Genomic DNA, 16,228 nt, shown 5'->3' on the forward strand with positions numbered 1-16,228 from the left:
AAGACCCAGAACCTCACACTGAGTTTCTGTCAAGATATGTTGTGATAGATTTATTACCTCAAGTGTGGCGTTCTTGGGTCTCTTGTCTTTCTGAGGAGAAATGGGTGTTTTTCTCTTATTACCATATCTGGTGACCTTCTGCCACCGATCTTTATAACTATCACTTCTCTCAGGTCCTGTACTTCCTTTTTCGTCTTTTTTTTCCTCAATAGACGACACTGACGAAAATGAGACTGATCTAGCTCTTGAGGTCGCTCTCCTATTATGTACATTACTTCTCCATCTATATACTCTGTTATTTTTGGTATCAGAGACATCACGCTGGTATTTTTTAGTTTTCAAAGATACAATTTCTTTCTCCCATTTCTGGATATCAATATCAAGTTCATTTTTAAAAGACATATTAGTCTCTGGGGTGAGAATCTTATTAATTTCCTCCTGAATTTCTTCTAGTTCTTTATCCAGGTCACTGATGGTTAATTCGTTATTTTTAATGAGGAGGGTCATAAAACCTTTGGAACAATTCGCTGCCACTTCCTCCCAATCATTTTTAAAAGAATCGTTGTCTATATTGAAGGAAGGGAATACTTGTATTCTTAATCCTCTCGGAATTAGTCCACAGGTTATATAACGTTCCAAAAAGGACTTATTCCACCATAGCCGTGTTTTTTTCTGTAGCAGCTCCTTAAATTTATTAGTCAATTCGGTCAAATCTCTTGATCTGGAATCTAAAACCGCACACGTATCAACGTTAAACACTTTATCAAGTTGAACAAGCCACTTTTTTTCACGTGCTTTGAAGTCCATTTCACCAGTGCAGATAGCTGTGAAAACACAGAAAAGCACTAAATACAACAACCACTGATGCATGTCATTTGCAGAGCTCCGTACGGAAGTAAGCTCCGCAAAAGACATAAAGGATAACAGGGAAACTCCACTAATACATAAATCCTATAGAGAAACTACGGAGTATAAATACCCAATGAATCATAAGTAAAAAATAGCAAATTTTATTAAGCATAATTAAATCACATATATTACAAACATAACAGAGAAAGTGTACGTATAATGCATGTGCGGCGGACAGAACACACCACAGGTATCACCTGGGGTATAAAAAAGGCAAACACAGCTACCTACTCTAGGCCTATTGATAGTTCAATGGAGCATGTTACATGGTTTAAAGTGCATAGTGCTACCAACAAAACGGCATGTGCCACTCCTTTCATTAATATCACTGCTCTAAAGCCAGCAGTAGGAATAAGTGCTAATCAAATATCGTTGCCAATCTTACCCCAATCTCATTGGTGTCAGTGTGTGTCCGGCGGCCCCCAGCTGGACGGTCCTCTCCCGTTCTCGGCCCTCCAGAGGCGTCCACCGCAGTATAATGGGAACCGGAGAGCGCGGTACCAGGTGGGGGTCGCAGTCGGGAGTTCGTCCAGGAGGGGGGCGGTTCAAAACCCCCGAGTAGCTCAGTGAAGGTGGCGTCACCTGCGGGCCGGCCGGCCACTCACCCGCCCGAGCCCGGTGTGTCTCTTCCGGTGCCGGGGCCCCCAGGGAGCATCCGATGCGTCGCCCGGCCTTGTGAGAACGTCCGGTGCAGATTTCGGACCCAGAGGGGGCGAGAGACGCCGCGCCCAGCAGAGGAAAACAGGAGGATCCGGCGCCAATTAGGCCCAGCTAGGCCTGCAGGCTTAAGGTGTGCGGCTGTGCGCCAGACACGGTCGCCCGGGTACAATATAGCCAGGGGTCGGCTCCTTCGTCTTGGGGTAGGCAGCTGATGCCTTCAGGGTGGTAGATTAGGGCCGTTAGATGAGTGGATGGCTTAGATAAGAGCCGTTTGCAGAGGAGCTCGTGGAGAACGTGTCCTGCTCCTTCCGATGCTGGCCACGCCCCTTGTGCCAAAAAACTTTCTTGAATCCTCCTGTTGTAAAATTTGTAAGATCAGATATTGTCATTTCTTAAACGCTCGAATACTGTCACATGGTATAAGGACAATGTTACCTGGCTTCCTCTGCCTTCCTTCGTTTTTCCTCTTTCATTCTTTCAATCTCAGCCTTTATCTCTTCTTCTGTGACATTTCTTAAAAAATGCAGTACGAGATCTGCCAGTAGCTGATCAGAAACGATAGACGACTCGCTTAAGAAACACAAAAGAAAAAAAGGTTTTGATGAGAATAAAAACTATTCAAATAATTATTAGAAACCCTGCCAATGGAAAGGAATTCAAGATATCCATTGTGGTACTATCTGAAATTAAACAGGATCTAGAACTTTGAATAAATATATATATTTTTTACCTGCTGTTCTCCTGAAAATGGTGTTTTTCTTTTGTTTCTGCATCTGTGTGTTTTGAGCTATGGTCCCCTTATCTGTATGTAAATCTATTCTTGTTAGGCAAGTGGGAGTGATCATTAACTTTCCTGTATGAAAGTCTAACGAGAACCATGCCCAGTTGACTAAGCGGGGAAACAGGCCATATCTCAGGAACAGAAGGGGCACAGGAATGAAAACCGTTAAGATTCATGAACAAATACAACAACCACTGATGCATGTCATTTGCAGAGCTCCGTACGGAAGTAAGCTCCGCAAAAGACATAAAGGATAACAGGGAAACTCCACTAATACATAAATCCTATAGAGAAACTACGGAGTATAAATACCCAATGAATCATAAGTAAAAAATAGCAAATTTTATTAAGCATAATTAAATCACATATATTACAAACATAACAGACAAAGTGTACGTATAATGCATGTGCGGCGGACAGAACACACCACAGGTATCACCTGGGGTATAAAAAAGGCAAACACAGCTACCTACTCTAGGCCTATTGATAGTTCAATGGAGCATGTTACATGGTTTAAAGTGCATAGTGCTACCAACAAAACGGCATGTGCCACTCCTTTCATTAATATCACTGCTCTAAAGCCAGCAGTAGGAATAAGTGCTAATCAAATATCGTTGCCAATCTTACCCCAATCTCATTGGTGTCAGTGTGTGTCCGGCGGCCCCTTTTTTGACGCGCGTTTCGCGTGAGCTTCCTCGGGGGGACGTGATTGTGTGTCTATCATGGACTGCCTTTTATGGACCACCTACAGCTGTTGCGGCCATAGCGTTATTTGATTGGCGCATGCGCACCGTTACCTCCGGAACGCCGCACCCATCATCCCCGGCGCTCACGGCGCTGCGAACAGGCAGAGGAAAATCCTCAAGACGTCGTTTCCTGTTCCGCCGCTGGGGAGCGCAGGTGGATGATGGTCGGCAGACCAGAGTGCGGCGCGCATGCGCGCATACACCAGCGGCCATTTTACCCACGGGAAGAGCTAAGGGCAACCAAGACACGTAACGTATTATTAGTAATGGCAGTGAAACTAAAGTGACCGTGCCAAATAGATGAAGAAAATAATAAAAGGGAAACACTAAAGTAGAATAAGGAATTAATGCAACTAACCACTATAATCAGAATTAGTGCTCACGTAATTAATATATAGATAAATATAAAGTGCATAGCCATGTAACTCTTCACAAATATGTTCAATGAATTTTGTATGAATATAAAGTGCATAATTCGTGACTATACTCACATATCGTGAAATATATACTGCAAGATTATACCAAACCGCAGATTATTAATATAAATAAATAAAATCTCTTGTGTCAACTGGAACCATGACGTGAACGGAGCAACGCTATCCACGGTCTCCGTTAATAAAGCAAAGAGTGTGTAACAGGGGGCTAACCCCTAATTGTTCATATGTAGTTATAGTAGCACCGCTCACGTCATGGTCCACTAATAACACCTCAACAAAAAACCACCCGTTAAGGGAACCAAAGAAAAAAGAAGAAAGGAAAATTTTAAAAAAGAAAAGTAATAAGCCAAACAGAACAATTATACGGGTCTTGGCCCAAGCTGTCATCTGATGTTCTAGATTTATTCTTGGAATATTTAGGTCTATCGTCCATAACTCATGATGTTCTCTTTCGGTGTATAAATTCTCTAGGCAACACAGCTGTCCGGATGTCCAGATGTCCAATACAGGCCCAGATGAACAGACAATAAAGATGGATACAGGCATTACAGGTACTAAAAATAGATAAAAAGACACACAAATTAAAATCCAGATATAAGAGATTTTGGTGACCTAGAATTATAAATTTATAGAAAAGGAGCGAAGCTTAGTTGTTCATTAAGCCCGTGTGGGGCCATGGTACCTAATATGCTTATCCAGCGACATTCCAATTGCGCAAGTTTTTTCTTAAGATCTCCTCCCCTAACTCCTCCCCTCACATGATCAATTCCAAATACTTTTAACTCTTTAGGGTTACACCCGTGGTACTGCTTGAAGTGCCTAGGTATGGATTTGAGAGGAACATCGTCAGTTGCCTCCTTGGCCGCCATAATGTCTCTAATGTGTTCCCGGGTTCTAACCCTCAGTTCGCGTGACGTCAATCCGACATAAGATAATCCACAAGTACATTTGGCCATGTAGATCACAAATGTGGTACTACATGAGATGTAGTCTGTGATTTTAAATTCTCTGCCCTCCACAGAGGCAAATGACAATGTCCTTACGTGGTTTCTGCACGCCAAGCAGTCACCACATGGGAAAAAACCCCATTTTCTTTTCCCACTACCAAAAATAGATGGAGTTTTTTTAACGTAGTGGCTCTTGACCAAGATGTCTCTCAGATTTTTGGCTCTCCTAGCCGTCATAAGGGGTTCCTCCGAGAGACACTTGGCCAGAACTGGTTCGGTCTTTAAAATGGGCCAATGTCGTCTCAAGATGTTCCTCATTTGTCCCCATTGGTGGTTATATGTGGATATATATCTAACCACCTCACCATCCCTCTTCTTAGTTTTGGGTATCTGTGATAGAAGATCACATCTTTTCTGGTTTTTGGCCCGAACGAATCCTCTTTTTATACTTCTGTTGCTGTACCCACGTGTTCTAAATCTCTCCCCAAGGTCCACGGACTGTTTTGTAAATGCTTCCTCAGTAGAACATATCCTCCTCATTCTCAAAAATTGTCCTATAGGTATAGCTCCAATTGTTGAGCTATTATGAGCTGAGGAGGCATGAAGCAATGTATTAGCTGAGGTTTCTTTTCTGAAGACGTCTGTTCCTATGGAGCCATCATCCAGGATCTGCAGCATGACATCAAGAAAAGGAATATTTACCCTACCAAAATTATAGGTGAGCCTGATGTTGAGGCTGTTACGGTTCAAATCCTGCATAAACTGATGTAAATTATCAATAGACCCCTGCCAAATAAACAAAATATCATCTATGTACCGATACCACCCCAGTACTTGGGGGGCGGAGTGTGCGTCTCCAAATATCATTCTTTCCCAATATCCCAAAAATAAATTAGCATACGAAGGCGCACACGCCGCCCCCATCGCGGTCCCGCGATTCTGGAGGTAGTATCGGTCCTTAAAGGTAAAGCAATTGTGTGTCAGGATGAACCGCAAGAGCCTCAACACCAGGTCCACCACATCAGGTTCGATGTTACTGGATTCTAAAAAGAAAGTCACTGCCTCAATCCCATCCTCATGTTGGATTGAGGTGTAGAGTGTCTCGATGTCCGCTGTCACCAATACCATGTCTGGCTCCAAGGAAAGACCGTCCAGTCTCCGCAGGACGTCCGACGTGTCCCTGACATAGGAGGGCAAAGTCTCGACCTGAGACTTTAGATAATGGTCTGTTGTGAATTTGGATTCTGGGCTCCCCCGGTGGCCGCTTGTGGAATTGGACTTGTCATCCTCTTTCCTGTTTCACCTGGTTCCATCAGTAGTGGGTGTCGCTATTTAAGCTCATTTCTCTGGTGGTTTCTTGCCGGTCAACAATGTTATCTGATGCCTCTCAGTGCTTGTTCCTGCTTCTGACAACTACTAGATAAGTTGGACTTTTGTCCATGTTTCGTTTTGCCTATTTGTTCCAGTTCACAGCTGAAGTTTTGTTACTGTGTCTGGAAAGCTCTCGTTGATCAGGGATTGCTACTCTGGCGTTATGAGTTAATGCCAGAGTTTAAGGTAATCTCTGGATGGTGTTTTGTTAGTGTTTTTCTGCTGACCATGAAAGTATACTATCTGTCTTCTGCTATCTAGTAAGCGGACCTCAAATTTGCTAAGACTATTTTCCTGCTGCGTTTGTTGTTTCATCTGAACTCACCGTCATTATATGTGGGGGGCTACTGTCTTCTTTGGAATATTTCTCTAGAGGTGAGCCAGGTCTTATATTTCCCTCTGCTAGCTATTTAGGTCTTAGGCCAGAGCTGGGCATCTAGCAATAAATAGGAAATGCTACCTGGCTATTTCTAGTTGCGCGGCAGGCTTAGTTCATGGTCAGTATAGTTCCATCTTCCGAGAGCTTGTCCCTCTATAGGCTTGCTATGATCTCTGCCTGCAGAGATCATGACAGTTTGACCGGCCAATAAAGTGTTAAAGACCCAGGTTGAGAAAGGAGAGTTATAAGAAGTCTGCTGGAATTTTTTTTTTTTTTCCTCCAGTTTGCCTTGCTGCAGTTTTTTTTTTCTCTCTCTCCTCCTAATCTCTGTATGGCTCTGTGTGCACCTGACAATAATGGATCTTCAGAGTGTAACTGCGGGTTTGAATAATCTCATCACGAAAGTACAAAATTTACAAGATTTTGTGGTACATGCTCCAGTATCTGAGCCGAGAATTCCTTTGCCGGAGTTCTTCACAGGGAATAGAGCTAGCTTCCAGAATTTCCGAAATAATTGTAAGCTTTATTTGTCCCTGAAGTCTCGTTCAGCTGGAGACCCTGCTCAGCAGGTTAGGATTGTGATTTCCTTGCTCAGGGGTGACCCTCAAGATTGGGCCTTCTCATTGCCAGCAGGGGATCCTGCGTTGCGCGATGTGGATGCGTTTTTTCTGGCCTTGGGCTTGCTTTATGAGGAACCTCATTTGGAACTTCAGGCAGAAAAAACTTTGATGGCACTATCTCAGGGGCAAGACGAAGCTGAGGTTTACTGCCAAAAATTCCGTAAATGGTCTGTGCTTACTCAGTGGAATGAGTGCGCCTTGGCGGCAACTTTCAGAGAAGGTCTCTCTGATGCCGTTAAGGATGTTATGGTGGGGTTCCCTGTGCCTGCAGGTCTGAATGAGTCCATGACAATGGCTATTCAGATTGATAGGCGTCTGCGGGAGCGCAAACCGGTGCACCATCTGGCGGTGTCTATGGAAAAGACGCCAGAAAGTATGCAGTGTGATAGAATTCTGTCCAGGAGCGAGCGACAGAATTTTAGACGGAAGAATGGATTGTGCTTCTATTGTGGGGATTCTACTCATGTTATATCAGCATGCTCTAGGCGTACAAAGAAGCTTGATAAGTCTGTTTCCATTGGCACCATTCAGTCTAAGTTTATTTTGTCTGTAACCCTGATTTGCTCTTTGTCATCCATTGCCACGGACGCCTATGTTGACTCTGGCGCCGCTCTGAGTCTTATGGATTGGTCCTTTGCCAATCGTTGTGGTTTTGATTTAGAGCCTTTGGAGACTCTTATTCCTCTGAGGGGGATTGACTCCACCCCATTGGCTAATAATAAACCACAATACTGGACACAAGTAACCATGCGTATCAATCCGGATCACCAGGAGATTATTCGTTTCCTGGTGCTGTATAATTTACATGACGATTTGGTACTGGGATTGCCATGGTTGCAGTCTCACAATCCAGTCTTGGACTGGAGAGCAATGTCTGTGTTGAGCTGGGGATGTAAGGGTATTCATGGGGACTTACCTTTGGTTTCTATTTCGTCGTCCATTCCCTCTGAAGTCCCTGAGTTCCTCTCTGATTATCAAGACGTCTTTGACGAACCCAAGCTTGGGTCGTTACCTCCGCACCGTGAGTGCGATTGTGCCATAGATTTGATACCGGGTTGCAAATATCCAAAGGGTCGTTTGTTTAATCTGTCTGTGCCGGAACATGCTGCTATGCGGGAATATATAAAGGAGTCTTTGGAAAGGGGACATATTCGTCCATCTTCTTCTCCCTTGGGAGCTGGGTTTTTCTTTGTCTCAAAAAAGGACGGCTCTTTGAGACCATGTATTGATTATCGGCTTCTGAATAAGATCACTGTTAAGTACCAATACCCATTGCCATTGCTTACTGATTTGTTTGCTCGTATAGAGGGTGCTAAGTGGTTCTCTAAAATTGATCTTCGTGGGGCGTATAATTTGGTGCGGATCAGGCAGGGGGATGAGTGGAAGACCGCATTTAATACGCCCGAGGGCCACTTTGAGTATTTGGTCATGCCTTTTGGTCTTTCTAATGCCCCTTCAGTTTTCCAGTCTTTTATGCATGATATTTTCCGCGATTTTCTGGATAAATTTATGATAATATATCTGGATGATATTCTGATTTTTTCTGATGACTGGGACTCTCATGTCCAGCAGGTCAGGAGAGTTTTTCAGGTTCTGCGGTCTAATTCTTTATGTGTGAAGGGGTCTAAGTGCGTTTTTGGGGTCCAGAAAATTTCCTTTTTGGGGTATATTTTTTCTCCCTCTTCCATTGAGATGGATCCCGTCAAGGTGCAAGCTATTTGTGACTGGACTCAGCCCTCCTCTCTTAAGGGTCTTCAGAGATTTTTGGGCTTTGCCAACTTTTACCGCCGATTTATTGCTGGTTTTTCGGATGTCGTTAAACCACTGACTGATTTGACCAGACATGGCGCTGATGTTGCTAATTGGTCCCCTCATGCTGTAGAGGCCTTTCAGGAGCTTAAGCACCGTTTTGCCTCTGCCCCTGTGTTACGTCAGCCTGATGTGAATCTGCCTTTTCAGGTTGAGGTTGACGCTTCGGAGATCGGAGCTGGGGCAGTGTTGTCGCAGAAAGGTTCCGACTGCTCCGTCATTAGGCCTTGTGCCTTCTTTTCTCGCAAATTTTCGCCCGCAGAGCGGAATTATGATGTTGGGAATAGGGAGCTTTTGGCCATGAAGTGGGCGTTTGAGGAGTGGCGCCATTGGCTAGAGGGGGCTAAGCATCAGGTGGTGGTATTGACTGACCACAAAAATTTGATTTATCTTGAGACTGCCAGGCGCCTGAATCCTAGACAGGCGCGCTGGTCTTTATTTTTTTCTCGCTTTAATTTTGTGGTGTCATACCTACCGGGTTCTAAGAATGTTAAGGCAGATGCCCTTTCTAGGAGTTTTGACCCGGACTCTCCTGGTAATGCTGAACCCACAGGTATCCTTAGGGAGGGAGTAATTTTGTCGGCCGTTTCTCCTGATCTGCGGCGGTCCTTGCAAGAGTTTCAGGCGGATAGACCGGATCGTTGTCCGCCTGATAGACTGTTTGTTCCGGATGATTGGACCAGTAGAGTCATCTCTGAGGTACATTCTTCTGCATTGGCAGGTCATCCCGGAATTTTTGGTACCAGGGATTTGGTGGCAAGATCCTTCTGGTGGCCTTCCCTGTCACGAGATGTGCGAGTCTTTGTGCAGTCATGTGACATTTGTGCTCGGGCCAAGTCTTGTAGTTCTCGGGCTAGCGGACTGCTGTTGCCCTTGCCTATTCCTAAGAGGCCTTGGACACACATCTCGATGGATTTTATTTCAGATCTGCCTGTTTCCCAGAAGATGTCTGTCATCTGGGTGGTCTGTGACCGTTTCTCTAAAATGGTCCATTTGGTTCCTCTGCCCAAGTTGCCTTCTTCTTCTGAGTTGGTTCCTCTGTTTTTTCAGAATGTTGTCCGATTGCACGGTATTCCTGAGAATATTGTTTCTGACAGAGGTACCCAATTTGTGTCTAGATTTTGGCGGGCATTCTGTGCTAGGATGGGCATAGATTTGTCTTTTTCATCTGCTTTTCACCCTCAGACTAATGGCCAGACCGAGCGGACTAATCAGACCCTGGAGACATATCTGAGGTGTTTTGTCTCTGCTGACCAGGATGATTGGGTTGCTTTTTTGCCATTGGCAGAGTTCGCCCTCAATAATCGGGCCAGCTCTTCCACCTTGGTGTCCCCGTTTTTCTGTAATTCGGGGTTTCACCCTCGATTTTCCTCCGGTCAGGTGGAATCCTCGGATTGTCCTGGAGTGGATGCGGTGGTGGAGAGATTGCATCACATCTGGGGGCAGGTTATGGACAATTTGAAGTTGTCCCAGGAGAAGACTCAGCGTTTTGCCAACCGTCATCGTCGTGTCGGTTCATCGGCCCTTATAGAATATTGGAGATTCTTAATCCTGTTTCTTTCCGTTTGGACCTCCCTGCGTCCTTTTCCATTCATAACGTTTTTCATCGGTCGTTATTGCGCAGGTATGAGGTACCTGTTGTACCTTCAGTTGAGCCTCCTGCTCCGGTGTTGGTTGAGGGTGAGTTGGAGTACGTTGTGGAGAAAATTTTGGACTCTCGTGTTTCCAGACGGAGACTCCAGTATCTGGTCAACTGGAAGGGTTACGGCCAGGAGGATAATTCTTGGGTCAATGCATCTGATGTTCATGCTTCTGATCTTGTTCGTGCCTTCCATAGGGCTCATCCTGGTCGCCCTGGTGGATCTGGTGAGGGTTCGGTGCCCCCTCCTTGAGGGGGGGGTACTGTTGTGAATTTGGATTCTGGGCTCCCCCGGTGGCCGCTTGTGGAATTGGACTTGTCATCCTCTTTCCTGTTTCACCTGGTTCCATCAGTAGTGGGTGTCGCTATTTAAGCTCATTTCTCTGGTGGTTTCTTGCCGGTCAACAATGTTATCTGATGCCTCTCAGTGCTTGTTCCTGCTTCTGACAACTACTAGATAAGTTGGACTTTTGTCCATGTTTCGTTTTGCCTATTTGTTCCAGTTCACAGCTGAAGTTTTGTTACTGTGTCTGGAAAGCTCTCGTTGATCAGGGATTGCTACTCTGGCGTTATGAGTTAATGCCAGAGTTTAAGGTAATCTCTGGATGGTGTTTTGTTAGTGTTTTTCTGCTGACCATGAAAGTATACTATCTGTCTTCTGCTATCTAGTAAGCGGACCTCAAATTTGCTAAGACTATTTTCCTGCTGCGTTTGTTGTTTCATCTGAACTCACCGTCATTATATGTGGGGGGCTACTGTCTTCTTTGGAATATTTCTCTAGAGGTGAGCCAGGTCTTATATTTCCCTCTGCTAGCTATTTAGGTCTTAGGCCAGAGCTGGGCATCTAGCAATAAATAGGAAATGCTACCTGGCTATTTCTAGTAGCGCGGCAGGCTTAGTTCATGGTCAGTATAGTTCCATCTTCCGAGAGCTTGTCCCTCTATAGGCTTGCTATGATCTCTGCCTGCAGAGATCATGACAATGGTCTATGTATCTACATACTGGGTCACATAGCCCTCCCATGCCAGAGACGATCGGACGTCACGGGGGGTTTATTGGGTCCTTGTGGACCTTGGGGAGGAGATAGAACGTGGGCAGAACAGGGCATTCCACCACCAGCCCTTGAAACGTTTTTTTATTAATGGTTCCCTGATATAGGGATTCCTCAAGAATTTCCATCAATTCTCTCATAAATTTAGGTAGGGGATCATGGGAAAGCAAAATGTACGTCTCCTTATTGCGCAATTGTTTAAAAGCCTCTTTTTCATATTTCTCCGTAGGCCATATGACCACGTTCCCCCCTTTATCTGATGGTTTTATCACCACATCCTGCAGGTCACGTATTTCTCGCAGAGCCTTTCTCTGACCTTGTGTGAGATTATCTTTCTTGTTTTTGTTGCCAATCCTTTTAAAATCTGCAGTCACTAAATTCGTGAATATCTCAACTTGAGGACAGAGTGACAGAGGGGGAAACGTGGTCGACTTGGCACAGATAGATGGGGGAGGCATACCTGTACGAGGATTAATAGATTCATTTTCCAGTTCTTCCAATATAGCGATAGCCTCTTGTTCAGACACCTGAGTCCCCTCTGATGTAGATCGGGAGTGGAGTTTTTTCAAAATAAGTTTTCGTGAAAATAAATTCAAATCTTTTAATGCTGTAAAGTAATCATAATTATTGCAAGGGGAAAATGAGAGACCAAGACCCAGAACCTCACACTGAGTTTCTGTCAAGATATGTTGTGATAGATTTATTACCTCAAGTGTGGCGTTCTTGGGTCTCTTGTCTTTCTGAGGAGAAATGGGTGTTTTTCTCTTATTACCATATCTGGTGACCTTCTGCCACCGATCTTTATAACTATCACTTCTCTCAGGTCCTGTACTTCCTTTTTCGTCTTTTTTTTCCTCAATAGACGACACTGACGAAAATGAGACTGATCTAGCTCTTGAGGTCGCTCTCCTATTATGTACATTACTTCTCCATCTATATACTCTGTTATTTTTGGTATCAGAGACATCACGCTGGTATTTTTTAGTTTTCAAAGATACAATTTCTTTCTCCCATTTCTGGATATCAATATCAAGTTCATTTTTAAAAGACATATTAGTCTCTGGGGTGAGAATCTTATTAATTTCCTCCTGAATTTCTTCTAGTTCTTTATCCAGGTCACTGATGGTTAATTCGTTATTTTTAATGAGGAGGGTCATAAAACCTTTGGAACAATTCGCTGCCACTTCCTCCCAATCATTTTTAAAAGAATCGTTGTCTATATTGAAGGAAGGGAATACTTGTATTCTTAATCCTCTCGGAATTAGTCCACAGGTTATATAACGTTCCAAAAAGGACTTATTCCACCATAGCCGTGTTTTTTTCTGTAGCAGCTCCTTAAATTTATTAGTCAATTCGGTCAAATCTCTTGATCTGGAATCTAAAACCGCACACGTATCAACGTTAAACACTTTATCAAGTTGAACAAGCCACTTTTTTTCACGTGCTTTGAAGTCCATTTCACCAGTGCAGATAGCTGTGAAAACACAGAAAAGCACTAAATACAACAACCACTGATGCATGTCATTTGCAGAGCTCCGTACGGAAGTAAGCTCCGCAAAAGACATAAAGGATAACAGGGAAACTCCACTAATACATAAATCCTATAGAGAAACTACGGAGTATAAATACCCAATGAATCATAAGTAAAAAATAGCAAATTTTATTAAGCATAATTAAATCACATATATTACAAACATAACAGAGAAAGTGTACGTATAATGCATGTGCGGCGGACAGAACACACCACAGGTATCACCTGGGGTATAAAAAAGGCAAACACAGCTACCTACTCTAGGCCTATTGATAGTTCAATGGAGCATGTTACATGGTTTAAAGTGCATAGTGCTACCAACAAAACGGCATGTGCCACTCCTTTCATTAATATCACTGCTCTAAAGCCAGCAGTAGGAATAAGTGCTAATCAAATATCGTTGCCAATCTTACCCCAATCTCATTGGTGTCAGTGTGTGTCCGGCGGCCCCCAGCTGGACGGTCCTCTCCCGTTCTCGGCCCTCCAGAGGCGTCCACCGCAGTATAATGGGAACCGGAGAGCGCGGTACCAGGTGGGGGTCGCAGTCGGGAGTTCGTCCAGGAGGGGGGCGGTTCAAAACCCCCGAGTAGCTCAGTGAAGGTGGCGTCACCTGCGGGCCGGCCGGCCACTCACCCGCCCGAGCCCGGTGTGTCTCTTCCGGTGCCGGGGCCCCCAGGGAGCATCCGATGCGTCGCCCGGCCTTGTGAGAACGTCCGGTGCAGATTTCGGACCCAGAGGGGGCGAGAGACGCCGCGCCCAGCAGAGGAAAACAGGAGGATCCGGCGCCAATTAGGCCCAGCTAGGCCTGCAGGCTTAAGGTGTGCGGCTGTGCGCCAGACACGGTCGCCCGGGTACAATATAGCCAGGGGTCGGCTCCTTCGTCTTGGGGTAGGCAGCTGATGCCTTCAGGGTGGTAGATTAGGGCCGTTAGATGAGTGGATGGCTTAGATAAGAGCCGTTTGCAGAGGAGCTCGTGGAGAACGTGTCCTGCTCCTTCCGATGCTGGCCACGCCCCTTGTGCCAAAAAACTTTCTTGAATCCTCCTGTTGTAAAATTTGTAAGATCAGATATTGTCATTTCTTAAACGCTCGAATACTGTCACATGGTATAAGGACAATGTTACCTGGCTTCCTCTGCCTTCCTTCGTTTTTCCTCTTTCATTCTTTCAATCTCAGCCTTTATCTCTTCTTCTGTGACATTTCTTAAAAAATGCAGTACGAGATCTGCCAGTAGCTGATCAGAAACGATAGACGACTCGCTTAAGAAACACAAAAGAAAAAAAGGTTTTGATGAGAATAAAAACTATTCAAATAATTATTAGAAACCCTGCCAATGGAAAGGAATTCAAGATATCCATTGTGGTACTATCTGAAATTAAACAGGATCTAGAACTTTGAATAAATATATATATTTTTTACCTGCTGTTCTCCTGAAAATGGTGTTTTTCTTTTGTTTCTGCATCTGTGTGTTTTGAGCTATGGTCCCCTTATCTGTATGTAAATCTATTCTTGTTAGGCAAGTGGGAGTGATCATTAACTTTCCTGTATGAAAGTCTAACGAGAACCATGCCCAGTTGACTAAGCGGGGAAACAGGCCATATCTCAGGAACAGAAGGGGCACAGGAATGAAAACCGTTAAGATTCATGAACAAATACAACAACCACTGATGCATGTCATTTGCAGAGCTCCGTACGGAAGTAAGCTCCGCAAAAGACATAAAGGATAACAGGGAAACTCCACTAATACATAAATCCTATAGAGAAACTACGGAGTATAAATACCCAATGAATCATAAGTAAAAAATAGCAAATTTTATTAAGCATAATTAAATCACATATATTACAAACATAACAGACAAAGTGTACGTATAATGCATGTGCGGCGGACAGAACACACCACAGGTATCACCTGGGGTATAAAAAAGGCAAACACAGCTACCTACTCTAGGCCTATTGATAGTTCAATGGAGCATGTTACATGGTTTAAAGTGCATAGTGCTACCAACAAAACGGCATGTGCCACTCCTTTCATTAATATCACTGCTCTAAAGCCAGCAGTAGGAATAAGTGCTAATCAAATATCGTTGCCAATCTTACCCCAATCTCATTGGTGTCAGTGTGTGTCCGGCGGCCCCTTTTTTGACGCGCGTTTCGCGTGAGCTTCCTCGGGGGGACGTGATTGTGTGTCTATCATGGACTGCCTTTTATGGACCACCTACAGCTGTTGCGGCCATAGCGTTATTTGATTGGCGCATGCGCACCGTTACCTCCGGAACGCCGCACCCATCATCCCCGGCGCTCACGGCGCTGCGAACAGGCAGAGGAAAATCCTCAAGACGTCGTTTCCTGTTCCGCCGCTGGGGAGCGCAGGTGGATGATGGTCGGCAGACCAGAGTGCGGCGCGCATGCGCGCATACACCAGCGGCCATTTTACCCACGGGAAGAGCTAAGGGCAACCAAGACACGTAACGTATTATTAGTAATGGCAGTGAAACTAAAGTGACCGTGCCAAATAGATGAAGAAAATAATAAAAGGGAAACACTAAAGTAGAATAAGGAATTAATGCAACTAACCACTATAATCAGAATTAGTGCTCACGTAATTAATATATAGATAAATATAAAGTGCATAGCCATGTAACTCTTCACAAATATGTTCAATGAATTTTGTATGAATATAAAGTGCATAATTCGTGACTATACTCACATATCGTGAAATATATACTGCAAGATTATACCAAACCGCAGATTATTAATATAAATAAATAAAATCTCTTGTGTCAACTGGAACCATGACGTGAACGGAGCAACGCTATCCACGGTCTCCGTTAATAAAGCAAAGAGTGTGTAACAGGGGGCTAACCCCTAATTGTTCATATGTAGTTATAGTAGCACCGCTCACGTCATGGTCCACTAATAACACCTCAACAAAAAACCACCCGTTAAGGGAACCAAAGAAAAAAGAAGAAAGGAAAATTTTAAAAAAGAAAAGTAATAAGCCAAACAGAACAATTATACGGGTCTTGGCCCAAGCTGTCATCTGATGTTCTAGATTTATTCTTGGAATATTTAGGTCTATCGTCCATAACTCATGATGTTCTCTTTCGGTGTATAAATTCTCTAGGCAACACAGCTGTCCGGATGTCCAGATGTCCAATACAGGCCCAGATGAACAGACAATAAAGATGGATACAGGCATTACAGGTACTAAAAATAGATAAAAAGACACACAAATTAAAATCCAGATATAAGAGATTTTGGTGACCTAGAATTATAAATTTATAGAAAAGGAGCGAAGCTTAGTTGTTCATTAAGCCCGTGTGGGGCCATGGTACCTAATATGCTTATC

The 16,228-nt window shown here is 44.2% G+C and overlaps 1 long non-coding RNA gene across 2 annotated transcripts in view; it reads left to right on the forward strand.

The window, feature by feature from the left end:
- The window catches only part of LOC143785806 (uncharacterized), a 73,402-nt gene extending 57,387 nt beyond the window's left edge, over positions 1–16,015 (forward strand). For both annotated transcript variants that reach the window (XR_013218089.1, XR_013218088.1), the window contains one exon: positions 16,004–16,015. This is a non-coding gene — a long non-coding RNA (uncharacterized LOC143785806). The remainder of the gene's footprint in view (positions 1–16,003) is intronic.
- The last annotated feature ends 213 nt before the right edge of the window (positions 16,016–16,228 follow it).

This window comes from Ranitomeya variabilis, chromosome 7, assembly GCF_051348905.1.
Source record: "Ranitomeya variabilis isolate aRanVar5 chromosome 7, aRanVar5.hap1, whole genome shotgun sequence".
NCBI lineage: Eukaryota > Metazoa > Chordata > Amphibia > Anura > Dendrobatidae > Ranitomeya > Ranitomeya variabilis.